Genomic DNA, 20,339 nt, shown 5'->3' with positions numbered 1-20,339 from the left:
GTGCTGGGGAAGCTTTAGGAAGGTACGGAGCCTTTTCCTGGAATCAGAGAATTCCTGACCCTGCCATTGGAAATGTTCCCTCACTGAGTGCAGGACTTCACCAAAAGAGAAATCCTCTGGAGGAGAGGCAGAGGGAATTGATTCCTCAGCATCAGAGTCCTCATAGGCCTGGAAGGATTCTTCTTGAATACCTGAATGCTCAGAATCCCCAGAGGCCTCATCTGAAGAGAGGTTTTCAGTCTGCTCAGTTCTAGGCCTTTTCTCTGCAGGAGGCTGAGAACCTCTGTCTGGGTGAGGCTGAGACCCCCTGATAAGGGAAATAAGGTCTGCAGCAAGAGACAATCTGTTTATCAGAAGAGGGGGCCTGGACAGTAGGTTTAGGATGGGCCTTGGCCTGGCTGGCGTTCTTAGCACGTGCAAAGGCCTTGATGGACATAGATACAGGAGGCCTAGCAGCCCCACGTGCAGGAGTGACCTTGTCCACCGGAATGGTGTCGGGTAAATCAAGAACTTCGGTATCCGGAGGAAAATCAACAACCAGCACCAGAGAGGTCTCCGGGACCGAAGGACTAGTTAACGCTGTGTCGTCGGCCTGGAGCGGCTGAATTACCGCTTCCGCAGGGACTGAAGCACTAGCGGAGGGTCTAGGAGTAGTATCGGTAGAGGGCGCGGGCCGAGGATGCCGGTCCCGGTCCTTCCGTTTTTTGGAAGATTGAGCTGTCGGTAGATCAGACGGCATGGTATATGCGAAGGATTCACCAAAAAAGTCTTCAGCAAATTCTGCCCGGCGCCTGAGAGTGCGCTTATTAAAGCGAGCACAGGCAGCACAGGCCGAGACGTCGTGGTCTGGGCCCAGGCAAGGAAGACAGTAAGAATGGAAGTCCTTATGAGGTATTTGTTTACCACAAGACAAACAATTATTAACTTTCTCAATTTGTTCTGACATCGGCTGAGGCAAAAAAAAAATGTTCCCCAACGGGGTACTTAGCTTTCAGATGACTTCGGTACTGAAAACACAGGAGCTGACCGACCGGCACTTGCGAACTGCTTCTGCTTCGGGCACCATGCGGCAAGAAAGACTGAAGAAGATGGCCGGATCCAGACTTTGGAATTCGGCCGACCGAGGGCTGCCTGAGGCAGGACAACCCATATGTTATGACTGCAGTTGCATTCTTGAAGGACATCAATATTTAATAATGGATAATAAAAATAAAAAAAAAAAAAAAAAAACAGAAAAGATACTTAATATTTAGTTACAATAAACAGTTTTCAGTCACTGGAAATGTAAAATAACACAGCTGGACAGAATCTCACACGCAGAAAATTATTAAACTAATCTCAATGTACTTCTAACTAAACTGGACGGTGCAGAGGTAACTTTGTTGCCTCACAGCAAGAGGTTCTCTGGTTCGATTCTCGTCTGGAGTGCCTTCTGTGCAGAGTCTGCATGTCTGGAGTGCCTTCTGTGCACAGTCTGCATGTCCTCCCTGTCTTCGTGTGGGTTTCCCCCCACGTTATAAAGCCGTGTGTCTAGAGCATTTCTCCCAAGGCCTCCAATGAAAATTGGCTTCATTCCAAGTCGGACTTTCCCAGTTAACAAAAGTTAAATAAATAAACTAAAGAGAAACTGTCCCTAGTTAACTCACTTAATTTCACAAGGCAAGATGTACTGCTGAGATGCTCACTTCCACAAGGCAAGATCAGATGCTCCACACACTGAACTGTACAACTAACTACTAGCACCTATTACTGAACTGTGATAACTGACATAGATCTTTTATATCAGATTCCAAAGAAATACAAAATTAAATAAACCGCTGCTGCCAGAGTTCCATCCCTCAGCTGATTATAGAATTACATCACATCTAGTCACCTGATTCTGGCACAGTTCACATTCAGAACTGTATTAAGATTCTGTTGCAGTACTTCTTTTTTAGCATAAGTAACTTTTACAAATACATTTTCAATACAAGCATCTCTACAAATTAATGTGACCGTCAAATGACATAAGATTTACAAAACGTCAGCTAGCCATGCTGGCATATGCCACACATGTACTGTTTTACTTCTCCTGATACAGCGGGTAATACCTCACATCATTACATTATCACATCTATAAGAATGAGTTAATGGGGAAATGGAGTGTCCTGATGAATAGGATATTAGAGGGGAAAGCCCAACCACCATCAGTCTTGGTAGCAAGCAGTTATCCTTCTTGTACTAAAAATAGAGTACGAATCCAGTGTTCCCTGAATCCTAACACTGAATCCCCATGCTGAATCTTGACTACAATATCTTCATGACCATTCTCAGCAGGAGAGTGGCAACATTCTTACAGACCTTAATTTACAGAGATCAATGTGGCTTTATAGAGGATAATGTATGACAACATATTAAGTACTATATGTACCTTGGGGGACTCTTGGAAAATAGGGAAGCCACTCAAGTTTAGATGCAGAGAAGGCATTCAATAGTTAGAATGATCTTTTCTATATAGTGTTTTGAAAAGAATGGCCTTCCCTGATGCACAGCCTCTACATAGGTTTTACAGCAGTACTGAAGACCTCAGCAGGATTATCCTCCCACTTTGAAATTACAAGGGGCAGCAGACAAGGTTTTCCTAGGTCACGTTTGCTGTCTGCACTTTACCTGGAGCCATTAGCCCAGGCAATTAGGGAGTCTCTTACACAAGGCTATAACTGGGCTCTCCACAAACTAAAAATCTCCTTATTTGCAGACAATATCCTACTTGCACCCTATAAAAAATCTAAAATCTCTTTCATATAATTAAAAAAAAATTGATGTTTTACAGACTGTACTACTAATGTGAAGAAAGTTAAAGCAGTTAGTCTCAACTTCAACTGTCAGCAGGAACCGATATTTAGCTACCGCTACTTACTTAAGAATAATAAACTAAAATATTTAGGAGTGTGGATTGCAGACACATGGCAAAAGTCAGTCGCTCTTCCCTACTGGGAAATCGGCACATTTTCTTAATTAGAAATGACTCCCTTTGGACCTAGATCAGAAAGTCCAGGCAATAAACTGGCTTCTCCTACCTCTATTGCTATATGCAATGCAAGCTCTGCCTTACTCTCCACCGGAATCACTTAGGAAGCAGACTATAAAACTATCTAAAACCCTAATCGGGGGGGGGGGGGGTCACCCCTGGATGGCTTGAGGAAAAACTGGTATTGCCTGGACATCTTGGCGGAATATTGATCCAGGACATGCAACTTTACTAGGGATCAACTGCCTTCACTACAGTGATGAAGATCATCTCTAATAAGTACAAAGCATGGAAAGATGCATCAAGCGAGAGATGTGATCTCATTGAGAATACGTTACTTGGACTTGGGTTATCCTCAAGCAGTTTCCCTGAGGCCACCCTCCCCCAGTGAAACCACTCCTGCAGCAACTAGGAACTTTACTTATCCTAAGTCACTTGAGGGAACTTGCCCTACAGATAGGCTACCCCAAACCTGGAAACAAGGTATTTCCCCCACAAGTAACTTGGGATCATACCCCTCAACTGTCCAGATTTTCACCTGATTTTCACTTTGCTCATTGTACAATTTTCAGTTTTCTGGCAAATCACTGAAAATAAGTCACTAAATAATGATAGACATTTGAGTTTCAGACTTCATATCCTTCAGAAAATGCATGGTAATGCAAAACCTTTTATTCTATCATATTAAGTTTATAAAAGCATGATTTAAAATCTGTCCCTATTTTACGTCCCTTGTCCCCTCCATTATTTTTGGCTTTGTCCAGATTTCTTGAGGTATGAGGTTGTTTGTCATGCTTCCCAGCATATCTGTCAATCTACAATATAGATCTCTCATATTAGTTAATGGAAGAATATTGGAATGGCAAGAGACAAAGGCAAAATATGCCCTTCCACAGATACTCCACCTGGAATACCAAGAATTGAGAGCATCTTTGTGACAGATGGAATGTTATAAAAATATAGCCTGAAGGAAAATAACCGTCAATTAGTCATTACAGGAATGAAGATTCAGTGGGGCATCCAAGAGTATCTGGCTTCTATAAGGCATTGACGCTTCTTAAAACACGCACCAATACAAAAAAATAAGCACTCTAGGAGAGATTAAACACCCAGAAAGAACTCAAGAAATGGCTCAGACATCTGAAATTTCTATACTCCTGCTTATGGACAGAAAATTTAGGATATCTGTGTGAAAATGTCTCCACAAATACTTCTATACCCCAGACAAATTAAGAAACATCTCAACAACCTCTGGGGATTGCTGCCACTGTGGCTCGCCTGAAGAGGGCAGTTGGCTACACATTCCTTATGTGCCCAGCATTTTTAATTTCCAAACTCAGCTTAGACAACTACTTCAAAAGGTATTTCAAAAAAACACTGGATGTTGACCTCTAGTTACAGCTCTTCAGTTGGTCTAAAGAAGAAGGAAGTTTCTTTGCTCACCAGTGGGAGTGGGGAGCCTTGAGCAGCCTACCTGTCCCTGTAGGAAGTGACCTCAGCACAAGAGCTGTAGTAATTGGCTGTTTTGGACCATTTCTAGCTCTTTTGTAGTTCACGGTTTAAAATCTGCATTTGCGTGGCTTTGCGTGATTGTGCGCAGCTCCGGTTAAACTTCTTCTTCTGGCTCCACGAAGTCTGCTCTTCAAATTTTCCCTTAAGGAAGCTCTACTCTTAGTATAAATCAGACTACTCGCTATATTATAAGCCTAGCACTTGTTCTCAATACTTCTCTACTAAGTAAGCACTCTCGTACTAAGTAAAGCACTACATCTACCTACCACCCCTGTGAATATCCACTTCCCTTAAAGGCACAGCACTCCCTTATACTGTTCTAGCATGTCGAGTGGTAGATTACTGGCATCCTCTCCAGTTCAGCTGGTCAATCTGGGTATCTTGAGACAATGCTACAATTGTCTCATGTACACAGAAAACCCTCTCCTCCTCCCAACAAACACAAATACATGTGAGAGATGCAACTATATAGCCAAACTGGAGGCTGAACTCTCTCAACTCAGGGCTGGCATGACCAGACAGGAGGAGATGGTAACCACAAACACAATCCCAGTCCCACATAGACCTGCCACAACTGCAAACCAAACACATAAAAACACAAAGACATACTCGGAAGCTCTAATAAAAAACTTACCAAAACAACAGAGGCTCACAAAGCAGACATCCAAAAATCCACCACCTCAAAACAAAACACATGCAACACATACTTCAATAAATCAATGTGTCAACCAATCACAGCCCTTAAGGCCAAACACCATGCCTGATACACTAGTAATAGGTGACTCTATAGTCAGACACACTGATGTCCCGCTGACCAGGCTGAACAAGAAGGTGACTGTGAGCTGCCTATCGGGAGCTAGGATCCACCACATAATACACCCACTCAAGTCACTCCAAAGCAAGTACAAATATGACTCCGTCATTGTCCATGCTGGCGTGAATGACCTGAGACGTACCTCCCTGGACTACATGAAGAGAGACATAGAGGAGCTCTCCGATTATATAGCCCAGGCTGGTATGACCCTGACCACCATCTTGCCCTCACCAAGAATGATGCCACAATACAAAGACAAGATGATCAGCTTTAATAATTGGCTCAAGTACTGGTGTCATTCTAAGGGGATCCAATGTCTGTCTGCCTGGGATGACATGTTGGACAAGCCACGCTGCTTCGCAAGGGATGGCTTACACCTGTCACCACTGGGCTTCCAGATATTAGCTAAGGCTTTTGCCACCCCCATAGTGCCTTTTTTAGGCAAGGCTCAAAAGACAAACCCACCTCCTTAGAAAACAAAAATGGAAAAAAACTAAGGATAATGCTGCTCAATGCCAGAAGTCTAAATCTCAAGATGCAGACACTCGATGCACTCCTCAGCATGGAGAACATAGACGTCTGTGCAGTAACTGAAACCTGGTTCAAGGCTCCTGAGAGGACCCCAGCGCTACCAGGCTATACCTCGTATCATGCTTTTTGGCCCCAAAACCCGGGCCGAACCACAAAGGGAGGGGGAGTGTCCATATTCATCAAGGACACCCACTCCTCCAGGTTAGTAGCAACACATGAAGCATCAGAGACCATACAGGTGCAACTAACCATAGACAAAACTGCTATACAACTGGTAGCATGTTACAGACCACCCTCCCAATCTCAGGAACCCCACTCAGCCTTCCTGAAGACATTAGAGAATATGAATGCATCACAAAATACCATCATACTGGGAGACTTCAACTACCCAAACATAGATTGGGCACATTATTCTAGCCCCAATACCCTAGCCCAAAGGTTCCTGGAATTCATAAATTCAAATGCACTGGAACAACTAGTCACCTCTCCCACTAGGGGAGATAATATACTAGACCTGATCATCACAAACATGGGGACAAAATGCTCCACACCGGAGGTATACCCCTCACTAGTGGGATCTGACCACAAACTAATCACCCTGGATATACATATCCCACCTCCACCCCCAACACAAAAGACCACAGTGAAAAACTTCTCAAAAGCAGACTTCACTCTTCTTAAGACTGAGATGGTATCCTTTAAGCCCACTGAGCCAGTGGATACCACATCCCACAATGCCGAATCCTTCACAAATGCTTTCTATGGACATCTCCAAGAATGCATGGATCATGCAATCCCAAATAAATCCAAGTCCCTCTCCACCAAAGGCAAGCGTCCTGTCTGGTGGACCTCAGCCATTAACAAATTGTATAACAAAAGAAGGAAGCTACTGCACGTCAGAGCAAAATCCCATAAAGGGAAGACATCTCTGATCAACATTAGCAGAAAACTACGTTCTCTCATAAAAACATCCAAGGCCAACTTTGAGAGAAAAATCGCTAAGGACACTAAAGATAACCACAAAGCCTTCTTCAGCTATGTTAGAAACCTGGGCGGAAACCCTCAGATATGCTCAGAGTTGGTTCACAACAACAAAAAATACACTGAACCCAGAGATATTGCCAACATTCTGGCTGACAGGTTCAGTGCAAATTTCTCCCCTCCCTCACCCCCAAAAGAAGAAATACTTATCCCAGCTGAATGTAATCTCCTTGTCATCTCAGATGTCCAAGTGAGAACCGCCCTAAACAAAGCTAAAAACACATCATCAATGGGACCTGACGGTATCCCGGGTTGCGTGCTACGTGAACTCCAAGAGGAGCTAAACCCACACATAAAAATGCTATTTAACCTTAGCCTTACTACAGGATATGTACCTGAACACCGGCGTACAGCAACAGTGGTCCCACTCCACAAAGGGGGTACCTCTACAGATCCTGGGAACTACCGCCCCATAAGCTTAACCAGCCTGGTCTGCAAAGCTATGGAAAGAATCATTATGGAACTCAAAAAGAGACAGAGGACCTACAGACACTTGACCCCACCCAGTTTGGCTTTGTAAAGGGCAGATCCTGCCTTTTGAACCCGGTTGACTTTTTTGAAACAGTCACTAGAGCCATTGATGAGGGCAAAGAAGTCCATACAGCCTACCTGGACTTGACTAAGGCCTTCGACACAATACCTCACTCAGGCATCATAGATAAGCTCAACAGCTTAAACGTAAACCCTTATGTCACTAGATGGGTTGCAAACGAGCTAAAGGACAGAACCCATAAAATTAAAATCGCTGGAGCAATGTCAGACCCAAAGCCAGTCACAAGTGGTGTCCCTCAGGGATCTGTCCTGGGACCCCTCTTGTTCGGCATTTATTTCTCAGATGTTAAAGCAAACATGGGAGGGTTGTGGCTGACAAAGTTCGCAGATGACTGCAAACTAGGCGCCATAGTCGATACACCAGCGGACACATACATCCTACAAAAAGGCCTCACAGAAACGGACAACTGGTGCCGGAGTCACAGCCTTAAACTAAATGCCAAAAAATGTATAGTCATCCCCTTTGGGAAAAACAAAGTACCCACAAATTATCACATAGACAGCAACCCACTGAGTACAGAAAAAGTAATCAGAAACCTATGGACCCAAGTCGACAGCGACCTCTCATTTGACACCCACGTTGCCAAAGTGGTTAGAAAAACATTCTACCTTGCACACCTCATCATGAAGGGATTCACATCCAGATCCAAGGATGTCATTGTACCCCTATACTCCTCCCTCATCAGACCCATGATTGAGTACAATGCCCCATTTGGTATGTACCTCACCCGGCATTTGCAACAGCTGGAGACACCACAAAAGTACCTCACCAAGAGGATCAAGGGTCTCCAACATATGTCTTATTCTGCCAGACTAAAGAAACTTCAGCTCTATTCAGGAGCATACCGCCTGCTCAGAGGTGATCTCTGCCTGACGTACAAGGCCATGTCCAATTAGGATCTGATGGACATGCTCCACCTCAAAAAATCCAAATCCATCAGGACCACGAGAGCTAAAGACTTAAACCTCGGCACAAGTATGAATAGGACATGCTGGAGGGACAGATTCATAACCCAGAGGCTTCCCATGCTTTGGAACAGGATCCCAGTTCGTATTAGGCAGAGCCCCTCACTGACTCTCTTCAAGAGAAATCTTGATGAGTGGATGGGAGATCGTACGTTTACCCCAGGGGTCACATCTGTGTCACTGCTAGACAGGGGCACAATAAACTAATTCTATTATATAAGGGGACCTTCAATGTGTCACTACTAGACAGAGGCACAGTATTCTAAATTTATTCTGTACATTTTTGTATCATTTCATGAGGTGGCAAAAGCCACATCACTATGGCTAGGCTTACAAATGCCCCAGGGCAGATAGCCTAGTACTAAACTATGAAACTATAAACAAGCTCACACCATTCCCATCCAGAACTACCCATTGTTAAAAAAAAAGAGCCATAACTAAGAAATGGAAGCACACACACCAAAATGTATTAGCATGCAGCAGATACGTACAGAGGTGATGACCATCAAGTTAGCATTAGCGGGTGGAGACCCTAGATCAAAAGGTAAACAGAACTGGAGTCCCTAGCAGACGCACACAATGTCTGGAATCTGCATAGAAAATGGAATTATATACTAGATGCATGGAAATTTTAAAGTTTGAGAAGAGGAGACATTACGATTGCATATAAAAAGATTAAGGATAGTGGTCACCCCAACAATAAGCATAACATACAAACAGACCTGTACATTACCACAATTTGGGGACATCTCTGGTAGTAATGACCAGACCATCCAGATCCATAGGGAAAATAAACCTTTTGAGACTCCCACTGTGATGTTTAGAATACGGTGCTCTAACGGTCTGCAAATTCCTGTAAACAGTAATCCGTTGCACTATTAATTACTTTGCTTATCTGATCATATCAGGGATTGGTAGAGACTCAGCCAACAGAAAAATAAAGGGAAATCGAATTGCAAGATTTGACAAGATGTGAACAGTTTCATAATTGTATAGTACCCAGGGGATACTTTAATATGTGTAAATGGACTACTTTGAGGCCTTAGTGAGCTATGACAGCATGAATGGGAGCAAGTTACTGAGACAGCTACGTAAAATTTATGCACTCACCGTAACTATGCATCGCTGCTCCTTTTGTTCATCTGATATATACTTATGGTGAGTACATAACTTTTGTATCAGAGTCTTTTTCATCTGTTCAACAGATGGGGCTGCTAAAGAAACCCCAGGGTGGCCCTCAAAGAAGGAAATTCTGGAGTACAGCAGAGCCAAATGCTGCTCTATTATTAGAATGAATGTCCAATTTGTAGTGAGCAGTGAAGGTACAGGTGTTAGACCAAATAGCAGCTCAGCAAATGTCCTCTACAGAAGCTCTAGACCAGAAGGCAGAGGATGTGGCCATAGATCTAGTGGAATGAGCCTTAGGAGGTTTAGGAAGAGTCTATCCAATATCCTTACAGACAAAAGAAATGCAATCAGTGAGCCACTTGACTAAAAGTCACCTTTGAAACACATTTAGCCAGTCTAGCTTTGGAAAAGGAAATAAACAGTTGGTCTGATTTCCTGAAATCTTTCAATCTTTGGAGACAGAATCAAAGTTGTCAATGCACATCTAAAAGGTGCAGCATGTATTCACCTTTGCTGGAAAATTTTGGAAAGAAACCTGGGAGGTTGATGGAATGATTCATAGCTCTTTTTAAAGCAACCTTGGGTAAATTAGATAAATTAGTACGGACAGAGACCCCATCCTTGTGAAAAATTAGATATGGTTACTTAGAGGAGTGTGTCTGGGGTTCTGATACTCATCTAGCCAATGTAACTGTGACCAGAAAAAGTTTTTCAAGACAAAATTTTTAAGTTCACCTTGGCAGCTGATTCAAGGGGGGTAGTGGGTCGAACCAGGGCTTGAAGTGGTATAGTTAAATCCCAAGGTGGACTAGGTCCTTATGGGGAAGTTGGAGTAAGACTGTATCTTTGAGAAAGGCTCTGCATAATCTGGATGATGCTAGGGACAAATGATTATCCTCTACATGGAAATTCAAAATGGCTGAAACTTGGACCTTTACAGTAGAATAAATAGCACTGCTGCTGAAAACAGAAGCAAGAAAATCTAGGGTAGCTGGAATAGGTGTCAAAAATGGGTCTAACCGCCTCTGGACAGCCCAAAGGGAGACTCTTTTCCATTTGCTCTTGTACACCTTTCCATTCTTTCCGACAGGATACAAGGATGTGTGACTGGAGACGAAAATTTGGGACTGTCTAGCAGTCATTGAAACTAGAGAAATCATGCAGTCAGTCTGAGGGTTTGAATGGCCGGGTGAGTTATCCCTGATGGGTGGGAGAGGAAATCATGTGGATCCAACACCCAAGGAGAGTCCCTCCAGATGAGGCCACAGGAAAGGAAACCATACTTATCCAGGTCAGAACAGAGCAATGCAGATTACTTTGCACTTCCAGTGAGACACTTTCTGCGAAATTTGGAAATCAGAGCAGGAAGAAAAGCATATAGCAGCCCTGGTGGCTTATACTGAACTACAGTCTCTCTCAGTTACTCCCCTTCTAGAGGGATTAGGGCGAAGTACCTGCCACACTTGGAGCTGAGAGGGGAAGGTTAGCGATTGTTGCATGGTTGGCCCCATTGATGGATAATCATTTCTGCCACCAGCGTTCACAGTCCACTCAAAAGGGAGCAAGATGGACCTGCTCAGTTTGTCTGCTAGTACATTGGACTTCCCCGGGATATGCATTACCAAAAAGAAAACAGTTGGAAGAGACTGTCCACTGCAAAATTATCATTGCTTCTCAACATGGGGGTAGGATTTGGCTCTCCCTTGCTTACTGATGAACCAGACTGACAATGTCTGGATAGCAACCATTACTGGAGGAATAGCAACTTGAAACATCTGCAAAGGTAATAGGACTGCTCTTACTTTCAAGACATTGATGAGAAGACCGACTTCCCAAATGGGACCAAGTACCTTAAACCGTCCTTCCCAAGCAATGTCCCCTCCCCCACCCTATGTGGGAGATGGCTGTAGGTAGTGGAAAAATAAAAGGGTTGCCCTGAGAAGCGTATTTTGTAGTGATCCACCAGGTAATACATTCCCTACAAATTCTTGTAATCCGTATTGGTGAAGATAGGAACTGTCTTATTGACTAATGCACTGCAAGCGTCCACTGCAGTATCCTCATATAATACCTTGTTAGGGGTACTAGAATTATGGAAGCTGCCATAAATCCCAGAAGTTGTAAAACCAACCTTGAAATCCTATCAGACTCTAATAACTATTTCTAAAGCTTTCCTTCTGGGATAAATTATCTCAAACAGGCAGGCTTAAGATTTCTTATATTAACTGTTTAATTAAATGTCATGCCCTGGGGTGGCAGCCAAGGTGATTTTGAACTCCCATTGTCATATTTAACTACTGCAAAATTTAAAGCGCTCTTCCCTCTTCCTCTTTTTCTATTATAACATCAGGGACCTCTGCACCAGTGAAAGTTCTTCCTTTTCACTAATCTAAACTGAAAAGTGACAGACACTTACTCTTGTTTTTTGTTACATTTTCTTGACCAGAAATGTATAATCTGCAAAGGGTGGTACAGACGGGGGGGGGGGGGGGGGAGCTTGCCCTTTTACTTGGACATTATATATAAGGGTAAGAGCAAGCTCCTTAAATTACTGTGTGTGTACCAGAAAACCCCCTCCACACACACGCAGTCTGGAAATGATCTTTTAGGACATGGTCTAGTGGGTGTGGTAATACTCAAGTCTTTGACTGGGTACTGTTCAGTTGCAGTTTGTTCCACTAAATGACAGGATCATTTCAAAATGGTTGTGAATTGCAGAAGGGAAAACTCTGAGCATGTGCATGACAGAGTACCTGGCATTATTACAGACAGTGATTCTGGTGCTGAGCATGGTAGCACCTACACATTTTGTAGTCCTACTTGGAGATGACAGGCATGTTTGGGGGGGGGTGCTTTACTACTTTTTTGTGCTACTCATGCACTGTGCACAATCACCTTATGCTTAAAATGAAGGATGCTCATCAGCTTACTTGGTACCAGAATAGAATACTTTGGGGAAAAAAGATCAATGACTGAATCTGAAGTTATGTCATCAGCCCTAATGCCATATGTCTCAGGTACTTTATCCAAGAGAGGTGTTAAAATGTCAACTGACCACCAATCTGGTGAACTGGGTCAGATGGCCAGCATGAAAGCTGGACAGATTTGGGGAAGCCAACACACACTATGAAGGCACCCTGAGAACTCCTAGCTGATTATTCTGTGCATGATGACTTCAATTCTGACCTCCAGAAGAACTTTTCACAAACATTGACAGGCTGGGGATGTGGCATCTGGATGGAATTATTTAGGACCTTAACAGCTGAGGAGGCTGTAAAGCACTGTGGACAAAAAGGTGGTCACGGCATAACAAGACAGCAACCCTAGCACCAATGGCAGACCTAAGAGAATGAAGGAAACTTTTTTTTTTCTATTTAGAAATGATAAAGTCTGAAAACGCATTTCCTCCTCTTGTACAATAAGGGTGCATCACATTTGACTGAAAGGTACCAAATCAGGAAAGCAGAAAACTACAACAGCTGTCATAGGGAAGGCTTAGGTGTGAGGAGTTTGGCAAGGTCATGAAGAATGACCGACAGCCTCAAAGGTGTTTTGGCAGGCTATAGCTCTAGATTTGGAAGGACACTGCTCATGTTGTTCTTGGCAACTGTAGAAAGCTGATGACCATAGGGGGAGTCAGATTATCAAAAGATGGAGGAAAAATGGTCAAGACTACTTTATGTGTTGCACACACCTTCCTCTGGGAAGGTAGTAGCACAAGACTGTGGATCTGGACCCACTTCAACAAATGAGGTCACTAGGGCAATTAATCTGCTGTAACAAGGATGAGGGAGTACATGAGATTTGTCCAGAAATGTTAAGGATGGACATTGTTGGGGTTTCATGATTGTTTTCACTGCTGTGTGGATGGCTGGGAACAGTATCTCAGGAGTGACCAACTGGAAGATGGTATCAAGTTTTCAAAGGAGGACAGAATGGTGTGTTCCAGTTATAAAGGTAGCACCCTCCTCAGCCTCCTTGGGAAAGGATACGAGTGCTGGGAAGGAGATCTCCTCCAAGCCACTGATTCAGAACCAGTGGGAATTCTGTCGTGACTAAGAAACAATGGATCAGTTCTTTAACCTTGCACAGACACAACAGGAATGACAGAAATCTGTTAATACTGTTTATGTTCCATTGCTTTGAGGAAGGCATAACCATGTACCTCAATGTCTTGTCAGGAGGTCCAAAGGCTACTGTCTGCCATTCGGCATTAGGTTGCTCTATTATCCTTGATCATCTCCAAGTATAGCCACTGCTCCCTGATGCTAACAGAAGTCAGGTGACAGTCTGGGCACCTTGGGAGTATCCTGAGACAAAAACTGGATATGTTGATAGGACTCCCTTCTCAGCTTGCCTGTAACACTTGGAGATCCCACAGAATGAGTTGGAGACTTTCTGAGGCTACAGAAGCATACTCTAGTCAGCTTGCTATCTCTGCAACCATCATTAGCATAAGTGGTTTAGAAAAAGAAATAGTAAATCAAATATTTTGTTTAAATAACCTGAAAACCTTAGTATGAAGGCAGCGTAAGGGATCTAGCAACTGATCTGCTGTGTTAGCCGAAGCATCCACTGCTTTTTACTGTGAAAAAAGCATCTTTTACTTGATCTGCATTTCTACTGTTTACTGTGTGCTGTTATTTCTGAACTGTACTTTTGCCCTATTTTTTGCTGTTAGCTGCACTTTATCCTACCAGAGACCTGGTTCATATTTTCTGGACCTAGTCGTGTTTTGCAGTTTCCTAGCACTAATCCAGCTTTCCTCCACAAAACAGGGCCTCCCCTGCACCCTTGTGAGAGAAGAGTGTAGCTAAGGACCCACGAGTGGTGACTGCTGGCCCAGTTTCATGCGATATCACTTTTTACAGTGTTTTAAATCCATTTAATTTTATTGCCATTTATTGCAAGTGTTTGCAAGGCGAGCAGCATTGCACAGTGGGGACTACCATTAGCGGTTACAGATACAAAGTCTCAGATAGATATAGTTTCCCTAAATCAACTGCTTTCGGTCCATCTGAGGTATCTCGCTGGTCTGCTTCACTGCCCGGATAGACACTCAGCTGAGCCTCTGAGGTAACACCACAAAGTCTCACCCACTAAGCTTTTCCAGTTTATAACTTCTTCCTAGCCCCTCAGCCATACCTGGTCCTTCTAGTCCTCTCCCAGTTACTGATCACAGTACTATACTTAGCATTACGGATGAACAATTTTCCATAGTTACTCCAGCCAGCCTGATCAACATGGGCATCCTGAGCCAAAGTTGCAATATCCTCATGTACACAGACAACACATTACTTCTATTTCATACAAATTCAATATGTGACAATCTAGAATCTATGCCCTCTTCTTTACAAATCAGCAAATAGGATACTAAGCAGGTTGTCAGCTCACAGACTTCACCTCTTGTACCAACCACATAAATACACCTAAACCCACATATGCAGAGGTACTCACCAGAAGTCTACCTAAAAGATCAGAGACCTCCCAACCATAACTGGTGGACTTCTCTGAGGCAGTTACCAAGGCATTAGACGAGGGAAAGGAGGTCCACACAGCCTACCTAGACCTCGCAAAGGCTTAAGACACCATTCCCCATTCTAGTATTACAGACAAGCTCACCAGCTTGAACTTAAACCCCTACGTCATGAGATGGGGTGCCAACTGGCTCATGGATAGAACCCACATGTTGAGAGTTGCAGGCTCTACGTCCGACTCTAAACCGGTTACAAGTGGTGTCCCCCAGGGCTCAGTCCTAGGACCCCTCCTGTTCGGTATATACTTCTCAGAGGTACAGGCAAGCATAGGAGGACTATGTCTGACCATGTTCGCAGACTACTGCAAACTAGGGGCCATAACTGATTCTCCAGCTGATACAGACACCCTCCAGAAGGGTCTCACTGAGACGGATACCTGATGTCAAAATTAGGGCCTCAAGCTAAACGCCAAAAAGTGCATAGTCATGCCCTTTGGAAAAAATAAAGTACCCGCAAACTACCACATAGGTGGTAGTCCCCTAAATACAGAAAATGTAATAAAGGATCAGGGGACCCAAGTAGATAGTAATCTCTCCTTTGATAATCATATTGCCAAGGTGGTTAGAAAATCCTTCTATGGGGCCCACCTAATCACAAAAGGGTTCGCATCCAGAACAAAAGAGGTTATTTATGCCTCTCTACTCATCACTCATTTCTACCCATCATAGAATACAATGCCCCATTTGGGATGTACCTTACAAGACACCTGCAACAGCTGGAAAGATCACAAAAGTACCTCACCAAGAGGATTACTGGCCTCAAACAGATGCCCTATGCAGCCCGACTCATACTCCAGCTGTACTCGGTTGCATACCGCTTACTCAAAGGTGATCGCTGCCTGACATACAAGGCCATGTCCAACCCAGAATTGATGGACACGTTCCACCTAAAAAAAAAAAAATCCCGGAGAGCCACAAGCTCTAGAGATATAAACCTCACCACAACGATAAATAGGACATACTGGAGGGATAGATTCCTGTCCCAGAGACTCCCCATGCTTTGGAACAGGATTCCAATATACATCAGGTAGAGCCCCTCACTAACACTCTTCAAGAGAAACCTTGACGGGTGGATGGGAAACGGAAAATTTACCCTGGGGATCACTGCAGTGGCTCTGCTGGACAGTGGCGCAGGGAACTAATGGCTCTGCTGGACAGAGGCACAGGGAACTAATCTAAGAGAGTGGCGAAAGCAAACACATTCTGGCTAGGCTTATAAATGCCCTTGGGCAGATAGCCTAGTACTTACCTATGAACCTATAAGCACGCTTCACTTATTACCAGCTGAACACAGTACACAAAAATACACACATCAATGTCTCACCAAACAAGCCACTAAGGCAAAACACAAAACCTAATGTTTTGATCATAGGTGACTCCATTGTGAGACACACACGTCCCACTCACTTGGCTGGATAAGGAAAAATCATGGTCAGGTGCCAGGATCCACCACATCACACATGCACTCAAGTTTCTCAACAACAGGTAACATTATGACTGTCACAGTCCATGCTGATGTCAATGACTTGAGACACCTCTCTGGACTATACGAAGAGAGACATGACTGAGCTCTCTGATTATGTGTCCCAGGCAGGTATGTCCCTAGCCTTAAGCAGCATTCTACCTTCACCTAGGATGATGCCTGATGCCACAATACAGACAAAAAATGATTGACTTCAACAACTGGCTTAGTTTCTGGTGTCATTTCAAGGGGACCCAATACTAGTCAGGCTGGTTTGATATGGTCGCTCTGCCACTTGGCTTTCAGTTACAGGCTAAGGCACTTTGTCTCCCCCATACTGCATTTTTAGGTAAAGTCAGAAGAACAAAATCCCAAACGTAAAAGTATCCTCAAAAAACAACATCGCGGTTATGCTGCTAAATGTTAGGAGTCTAAATCTAAAACTGCACTCACTAGAAGCATTTTTCAATTCGGAAGATGCAGATGTCTGCAGTTGCAGAGACCTGGTTCAAGGCTGCGGACAGCACCCCGGTCATGTCAGGTTATAATGTCTTCCATACATTCAGACCACAAAATGAAGGCATGAGAACTAAAGGAAGAGCATCAAGATTCACAGATACCTATCCTTCCGGATCGGTTAAACAGAACGATTCCCCAGAGTTAGTCCAAGTGCAAATAACTACAGGAAAGACCCCCCTCCAAGTTATTGCCAGCTACAGATCTCCCTCCGTGAACCATGATATCCATACTGCCTACTTGGATCTACTTGAGTTGCTCAAAATACAAACACACACTAGTTATGGGTAGCTTTAACAACCCGTCCAAAAACTGGGTAAATCATATGTGTACTAACACACTCACCTAAAGGTTCTTGGGCTTCGTTAACTCCAATGCCTTGGAACAGACATTTGGCACCCCCACGAGGGGCCCAAACATTCTTACAGGTTCATTAAGTGTTTACTAAGCTAACAACCACAAGGTTCTTTCTAAGCCTAGCCATGCATCCTAAATCTCTGATCTGGTAACTTCGCCAAAGCCAGCCTCTTAAGATAGAACATTAATAGCTTCAAATCTCCTGTCCCCACTGACGGCAAGGACACCTATACTGGGATATACACTAACACTCTGTATAAACATTTATACAACTGTATTGATTCAGCCACACCGGATAGGACCAAAGCAAGACCCTCTAGAAAGAACAAACCTGCCCTGTGGACATGTGATATAAACAGGTTATACATTAAAAGGAAGACATTGCTGTCTAAGAGCATGAAGGAATGGGCTCAGAATCAGAAGCACACCCTTCTCAACTTGAGCAAGCAAATAAGACATCTTGTAAAGTCCTCTTAAGCTAACTACAAATCTAAATTAGCATCCCTAGCCAAGGATATCCATAAATAGGTGACAGGTAGGCATAATGGTTAAGGTGTTTAGCTTACACACGCAATGTGCAGGGTTTGAGTCTCACAAGGGGTAATTGTCTAGGTTTAAAATGGCTCACAAGGGCAAGTTAGCCTAGTACTAATCTATGAATCTGTGAATAAGGCATTATTTAGTTACATCAGAAACCTTAAAGGAAAAGTCCATAATTGCACTGAAGTTGTGGTGAATGGTACCACATATACTGAAGTTGTAGAAATAGCCAACCTAGTCCATAAGCAAGCTAACATCATCCTTCACCAACACCTCTACAACTCCTCCTCAATGTACTCCCATCCCTTCTTCCCCTAGCATCCCTTGCCCCCAACCTTCACCCTTCTCTATCAATCCCATCTCTGTATCCACCATAAAAAGTCTCCTAAAATTAAAACCTGGTTCCAATGCCCTGATGAAATTCCCTCCTACTTCCTAAAAGTAGCCGCAGAAACCATTGCTCTCCTTATCAGCATACTAAATTAATCGGTCCATCTCAAAAAGTCAGGTCACCCAGCTCTGGAAGAAGGCCTTTATTATTCCTCTCCATAAAGGTGGCAATAATAATGACATCCCAAACTTTCACCCTATCGCCATCCTATCCCCTATTTCTAAGCTATTTGAAAAGTGTGTACACCAGCAACTCTTACCCTACCTCATCAATAATCAGCTTCTTACCCCCACACAACATGGCTTTAGACCAGGTCGTAGTACCTCCACTGCCCTCCTTCTCCTTCCTAGAAACAAATCAACAAAGCCCGCGACTTTGGCCATTTCATATCCACTCTTTTCCTCGACCTCTCTAAGGCATGTGACACTATTTCCCACAACCTCCTCCTTACCAAACTCTCTAAACTTAACCTGCCCCTTCCTCTACCCAGTGGTTCTCAAGCTACCTCACAAACAGGCAACAAGCAGTTAAATGGAAAAGAGCTACCTCACCCTTCCTTAATACATCCACAGGCATCCCCCAAGGTTCCATTCTAGGCCCCCCTACTATTCAACATATTCATAAATGATTTCCTCCAAGCCATTCCTAACTCCAGTCTCATCCAATATGCCGATGAGTCTACTATAATCTGTTCCTCCCCTTCCATCACAACTCTAAACAATCTAACACAAGCCGCTTTTCTCTTCCACTGAACAGTGGATGCTCAACAACTACCTAGCCCTTAATTCAACCAAAACTCATGTTATTCAATGCATCCAAAACCTCTTCCCTAGAAAACAATCCTTCATAATTACCAGAAATAATAATAATACCCCCTAGAACTAGTCTCTGACACACTATAACTAGGAATAATCATTGACAATCAGCTAAAATTTGATAAGCATCTACAAGCAAATATAAAAAAAAACCATAAAAAATTAGGTATGCTTTACCGCCACAGTCGCTTTATCTCTCCCACCACCAGGATTACATTATCTAATACATACCTCATCCCATCCCTTTTATAAGGTGCATCTATCCTAACCAGCCTACAATCTTCCCTCAAAACAAAACTCTCATCTTGTTATAACAAAATATTCAAATTTGCAGCAGGTCATAGAGCCTTTTCCCACTACTGTAATTCCCTTCACCAACTAAGTTGGCTAGAATTACCAAACTTCCTCACATATACCCAGCTCATCAAAGCACACAAACTCATTCATAGCCCGTCTCTCTGCCCCTCCCTAGCAAATACCTTTGAAATGCATAAACTAGATGGACTCCTAAGATCCAATTCTGAAAACCTAATTAAACTGCAAACACCAACACGTCCTGCTGGGAATCAATTGATGTCCTTCCCTCTCGCACTCCCCTGGAACTCTCTCCCTTCTCCCATCCAAAACAACAGCAGTCTCTCCTTGTTTAAAACCTCACTGCACTCGCACCTTACTTCACAATGGAAATGCTCTTGCTCTCATCCAACCTAATTCTACCACACTTTCTTCCTAACTTTCCAAACTTTTGTTGCCTGTCACTACCTCAAGTTTTACATCCTTAACTCATTGTATTTCCCTAAAAAAGGAAAAAAATACTACTTACTGAATTAACCTGATGTACTTTTCCTAATAAAATTCTTTTATTTCTGCATTATGTAATATCTACTTGAAATGTGCAATATGGGCTTGTACTATACAAAATATGCATTTAACATTTAATTGAAATGTATATTATGGATTTGTGCTCTTTCTGTACTATGCATTTGTATTTCTCTGGAGTTTTTCTCCCCAGGACTTCATTGAAAATGGGCTCCTTGTAGCCCAATAGACTATCCTGGAAAACAAACTGCAAATAAATAAAAAAATAAATAGATCATTCCTACCATCTGTTTGCCACCTACTATCTCTAAAGAGTAGGTATTAACCGCTCTCTCCAAAGCGGAAAACA

The 20,339-nt window shown here is 43.3% G+C and overlaps 1 protein-coding gene across 1 annotated transcript in view; it reads right to left on the bottom strand.

Annotated features, from left to right (window-relative positions):
- Nucleotides 1-20,339, bottom strand: part of SUCO (SUN domain containing ossification factor) — a 1,178,094-nt gene that overhangs the window by 527,875 nt on the left and 629,880 nt on the right. The gene's annotated exons all lie outside the window — the stretch shown is intronic.

This window comes from Protopterus annectens, chromosome 10.part0 (genome assembly GCF_019279795.1).
Source record: "Protopterus annectens isolate FY-2018-M chromosome 10.part0, PAN1.0, whole genome shotgun sequence".
Taxonomy (NCBI): Eukaryota; Metazoa; Chordata; order Ceratodontiformes; family Protopteridae; genus Protopterus; species Protopterus annectens.
This window is presented reverse-complemented; position numbering and strand designations above follow the sequence as displayed.